Raw genomic sequence first — 6242 nt, 5'->3', positions numbered from 1 at the left:
GAATATCCCCTATCATTTCGGGAAATCCTTCGGACATGATAAAAATGAATTCGAAGTACTAAAGCATCCGGTACTTTGGATGTGGTTCGTTAGGCCCAATATATCTATCTTTAGGATTTGCGTCAATTAGTAGATCGGTTTACTAATTCTTAGGTTACCAAGCAAAAAGGGCATATTCGACTTCGATCATTCACCCATATAATGTAGTTTCAATTACTTGTGTCTATTTCGTAAAACATTTATAAAACTGCATGTATTCTCATCCCAAAATATTAGATTTTAAAAGTGGGACTATAACTCACTTTCACAGATTTTTACTTCGTCGGGAAGTAAGACTTGGCCACTGGTCGATTCACGAACCTATAACAAATATGTACATATATATCAAAGTATGTTCAAAATATAATTACAACATTTTTAATACATTTTGATGTTTTAAGTTTATTAAGTCAGCTGTCCTCGTCAGTAACCTACAACTAGTTGTCCAAAGTTAGATGTACAGAAATAAATTGATATATATTATATTGAATCAATCCACGACCCAGTGTATACACGTCTCAGGCTAGATCACAACTCAAAGTATATATATTTTTAGAATCAACCTCAACCCTGTATAGCTAACTCCAACATTATTGCATATAGAGTGTCTATGGTTGTTCCAAATAATATATATACATGGGTCGATATGATATGTCAAAACATTTCCATATGTGTCTATGGTATCTCAAGATTACATAATATATTAGAATACATGTAATACAATATGAGTTAGCTAGGATATGATTAATATAGATTTGGTATCAATTTTCACGTAGCTACAACAAGAAAAATTATCCAATCTTGTTTTACCCATAACTTCTTCGTTTTAAATCCGTTTTGAGTGAATCAAGTTGCTATGGTTTTATATTGAACTTAAGTTTATGAATATAAACAGAAAAATTATAAGTTTATAGTCATAAATACAGGTTACAAGTCATTTTTGTAAAGGTAGTTATTTTAGTCGAAAGAACGACATCTAGATGACCATTTTGAAAAACATACTTTTACTTTGAGTTTAACCATGATTTTTGGATATAGTTTCATGTTCATAAGAAAAATAATTTTCCCAGAAGAACAACTTTTAAGTCAAATTTTATCATAGTTTTTAATTAACTAACCCAAAACAGCCCGCGGTGTTACTACGACGGCGTATATCCGGTTTTACGGTGCTTTTCGTGTTTTCAGGTTTTAAATCATTAAGTTAGCATATCATATAGATATAGAACATGCGTCTAGTTGATTTTAAAAGTCAAGTTAGAAGGATTAACTTTTGTTTGCGAACAAGTTCAGAATTAACTAAACTATGTTCTAGTGATTACAAGTTTAAACCTTCGAATAAGGTATTTTTATATATAAGAATCGAATGATGTTATGAACATCATTATTACCTCAGGTTTTGTGGATAAACCTACTGGAAATGAGAAAAATAGATCTAGCTTCAAAGGATCCTTGGATGGCTTGAAAGTTCTTGAAGTAGAATCATCACACGAAAACAAGTTCAAATAAGATTTCTACTCGAAATAAGATTGTTAAAGTTATAGAAATTGAATCAAAGTTTGAATATGAGTATTACCTTGTATTAAAAAGATATCTTACTGTAAATAAGAAAGATTTCTTGAGGTTGGATGATCACTCAAAGTGGATTTGCAAGATTGGAAGTAAGCTAGCAAACTTGGAAGTGTTGTTGGTGTGTTCTTGAGTAGTTGTTTTATAACTTGGTTTATGTATGGATTTATGAACTAGATTGAGCTAGATTTTGATGAAGATGATGAAGAACACTTAGAACAATGGAAGAACACTTGAGAGAGAGTAGTTTGATGCATGTAAGTTGTAAAATGAAAGTGTTTATGGACTCCCTCATTCACGTGAATATGCATGAATCATATAGGCTCCATTAGTTTGTTATTTTGTGAGATATTTCATACTAGATGTCAAATGATGGTTCCCACATGGTTAGGTGACTCACATGGGCTGCTAAGAGCTGATCATTAGAGTGTATATACTAATAGTAAATACATTTAGAAGCTATGTATTGTACGAGTACAAATACGAGTGCATACAAGTAGAATTGTTGATGAAAATGAATGAGGATGTAATTGTAAGCATTTTTGTTAAGTAGAAGTACTTTGATAAGTGTCTTGAAGTCTTTCAAAAGTGTATGAATACATATTAAAACACTACATGTAAATACATTTTAACTGAGTCGTTAAGTCATCGTTAGTCGTTACATGTAAATGTTGTTTTGAAACCTTTAAGTTAACGATCTTGTTAAATGTTGTTAACCCATTGTTTATTATATCTAATGATATGTTAAATTATTAAATTATCATGATAATATGATGTATTAATATATCTTAATATGATATATATATATATATATATATATATATATATATATATATATATATATATATATATATATATATATATAAATGTCGTTACAATGATAATCGTTACATATATGTCTCGTTTCGAAATCCTTAAGTTAGTAGTCTTGTTTTTACATATGTAGTTCATTGTTAATATACTTAATGATATGTTTACTTATCATTTATCATGTTTATATATAGTGTATCAATATCTTAAAATGATACATACGTAATTAGTAAGATGTTGTTATAACGATAATCGTTATATATATCGTTTTCAAGTTTCTTACCTCAATAGTCTCATTTTTATGTATATAACTCGTTGTTAAAATACTTAATGAGATACATACTTATCATAATATCATGTTAACTATATATATATATCCATATATATGTCATCATATAGTTTTTACAAGTTTTAACGTTCGTGAATCGCCGGTCAACTTGGGTGGTCAATTGTCTATATGAAACCTATTTCAATTAATCAAGTCTTAACAAGTTTGATTGCTTAACATGTTGGAAACACTTAATTATGTAAATATCAATTTCATTTAATATATATAAACATGGAAAAGTTCGGGTCACTACAGTACCTACCCGTTAAATAAATTTCGTCCCGAAATTTTAAGCAGTTGGAGGTGTTGCAGTACCTTCTGAAAATAAGTGCGGGTATTTCTCCTTCATCTGATCTTCTCATTCCCAGGTGAACCCGGGTCCTCTACGAGCATTCCATTGAACCTTAACAATTGGTATCTTGTTTTGCTTAAGTCTTTTAACCTCACGATCCATTATTTCGACGGGTTCTTCGATGAATTGAAGTTTTTCGTTGATATGGATTTCGTCTAACGGAATAGTGAGTTCTTCTTTAGCAAAACATTTCTTCAAATTCGAGACATGGAAAGTGTTATGTACAGCCGCAAGTTGTTGAGGTAACTCAAGTCGGTAAGCTACTGGTCCGACACGATCAATAACCTTGAATGGTCCAATATACCTTGGATTTAATTTCCCTCTTTTACCAAATCGAACAAGGCCTTTCCAAGGTGCAACTTTAAGCATGACCATCTCTCCAATTTCAAATTCTATATCTTTTTTTTTAATGTCAGCGTAGCTCTTTTGTCTACTTTGGGTGGTTTTCAACCATTGTTGAATTTGGATGTTCTTCTCGATAGTTTCTTATATTATCTCCGGACCCGTAATCTGTCTATCCCCTACTTCACTCTGAAAAATCGGAGACCTGCACTTTCTATCATAAAGTGCTTCAAACGGCGCCATCTCAATGCTTGAATGGTAGCTGTTGTTGTAGGAAAATTCTGCTAACGGAAGGTGTCGATCCCAACTGTTTCCAAAATTAATAACACATGCTCGTAGCATGTCTTTAAGCGCTTGTATCGTCCTTTCGCTCTGCCCATCAGTTTATGGATGATAGGCAGTACTCATGTCTGGACGAGTTCCTAATGCTTGCTGTAATGTCTGCCAGAATCGTGAAATAAATCTTCCATCCGTATCAGAGATAATAGAGATTGGTATTCCATATCTGGAGACGACTTCGTTCAAATACAGTCGTGCTAACTTCTCCATCTTGTCATCTTCTCATATTGGCAGGAACTGTGCTGATTTGGTGAGACAATCAACTATTACCCAAATAGTATCAAAACCACTTGCAGTCCTTGGCAATTTAGTGATGAAATCCATGGTAATGTTTTCCCATTTCCATTCAGGGATTTCGGGTTATTGAAGTAGACCTGATGGTTTCTGATGCTCAGCTTTGACCTTAGAACACGTCAAACATTCTCCTACGTATTTAGCAACATCGGCTTTCATACCCGGCCACCAAAAATGTTTCTTGAGATCCTTGTACATCTTCCCCGTTCCAGGATGTATTGAGTATCTGGTTTTATGAGCTTCTCTAAGTACCATTTCTCTCATATCTCTAAATTTTGGTACCCAAATTCTTTCAACCCTATACCGGGTTCCGTCTTCCCGAATATTAAGATGCTTCTCCGATCCTTTGGGTATTTCATCCTTTAAATTTCCCTCTTTTAAAACTCCTTGTTGCGCCTCCTTTATTTGAGTAGTACGGTTAGTGTGAATCATTATATTCATAGCTTTTACTCGAATGGGTTCTCTGTCCTTTCTGCTCAAGGCGTCGGCTACCAGATTTGCCTTCCCCGGGTGGTAACGAATCTTAAAGTCATAATCATTCAACAATTCAATCCATATACGCTGCCTCATGTTCAGTTGTTTCTGATTAAATATGTGTTGAAGACTTTTGTGGTCGGTATATATAATACTTTTGACCCTATATAAGTAGTGCCTCCAAGTCTTTAATGCAAAAACAACCGCGCCTAATTCCAAATCATGCGTCGTATAATTCTGCTCGTGAATCTTCAATTTTCTAGACGCATAAGCAATTACCTTCGTTCGTTGCATTAATACACAACTGAGACTTTGCTTTGAGATGTCACAATATATTACAAAATCATCATTCCCTTCAGGTAATGACAATATAGGTGTCGTAGTTAACTTTTTCTTTAATAATTGAAACGCTTTCTCTTGTTCATCCTTCCATTCAAATTTCCTCCCCTTATGCCTTAAGGCAGTCAAGGGTTTTGCTATTTTGGAAAAATCTTGGATGAATCTCCTGTAATAACCAGCTAGCCCTAAAAATTGGCGTATGTGTTTCGGAGTTTTCGGGGTTTCCCACTTTTCAACGGTTTCAATCTTTACTGGATCCACCTGAATACCTTCTTTTTTCACTATATGACCGAGGAATTGTCCAACCAAAATGCACACTTTGAAAACTTAGCGTACAGTTTCTATTTCCTTAACAACTCTAGCACTTTTCTCAAATGTTCTTCGTGCTCTTGGTCATTCTTTGAGTAAATAAGTATGTCATCGATGAAAACAATGACAAACTTGTCAAGGTATGGTCCACACACTCGGTTCATGAGGTCCATGAACACAGCTGGTGCGTTAGTCAACCCAAACGGCATAACCATAAACTCGTAATGACCGTAACGCGTCCTAAAAGCAGTCTTTGGAATATCATCCTCCTTCACTCACATTTGATGATACCCAGAACGTAAATCAATCTTCGAATAAACTGATGAGCCTTGTAGTTGATCAAATAAGTCGTCGATTCTTGGTAGTGGGTAGCGGTTCTTGATGGTAAGTTTGTTCAACTCTCGGTAGTCGATACACAAAGTAAATGTACCATCCTTCTTCTTGACAAACAAAACAGGAGCTCCCCACGGTGATGTACTTGGTCGAATGAAACCATGCTCTAAAAGTTCCTGTAATTGACTTTGTAATTCTTTCATTTCGCTGGGTGCGAGTCTGTATGGAGCACGAGCTATTGGTGCAGCTCTTGGTACAAGGTCTATTTGAAATTCTACTGATCGATGTGGGGGTAATCTCGGTAATTCTTTCGGAAATACATCGGGAAATTCTTTTGCGACGGGAACATAACTGATGTTCTTTTCTTCAGGTTTAACTTCCTCGATGTGTGCTAGAATGACGTAAAAACCTTTTCTTATTAGTTTTTGCGCCTTCAAACTACTAATAAGATTTAATTTCGCGTTGTTCTTTTCTCCGTACACCATTAAAGGTTTTCCTTTTTCACGCATAATGCGAATCGCATTTTTGTAACAAACGACCTCTGCTCTCACCTTTTTCAACCAGTCCATGCCAATTATTACATCAAAACTCCCTAACTCGACTGGTATTAAATCAATTTTAAACGTTTCATCCCCCAGTTTAATTTCTCTCTCCCGACATATATTATCTGCTGAAATTAATTTACCGTTTGCTAATTCGAGTAAAAATTTACTATCC

Source organism: Rutidosis leptorrhynchoides, chromosome 3, assembly GCF_046630445.1.
Source record: "Rutidosis leptorrhynchoides isolate AG116_Rl617_1_P2 chromosome 3, CSIRO_AGI_Rlap_v1, whole genome shotgun sequence".
NCBI classification, from domain to species: domain Eukaryota; kingdom Viridiplantae; phylum Streptophyta; class Magnoliopsida; order Asterales; family Asteraceae; genus Rutidosis; species Rutidosis leptorrhynchoides.
The sequence above is the reverse complement of the archived record's forward strand: the minus strand, read 5'-3'. Positions refer to the sequence as shown.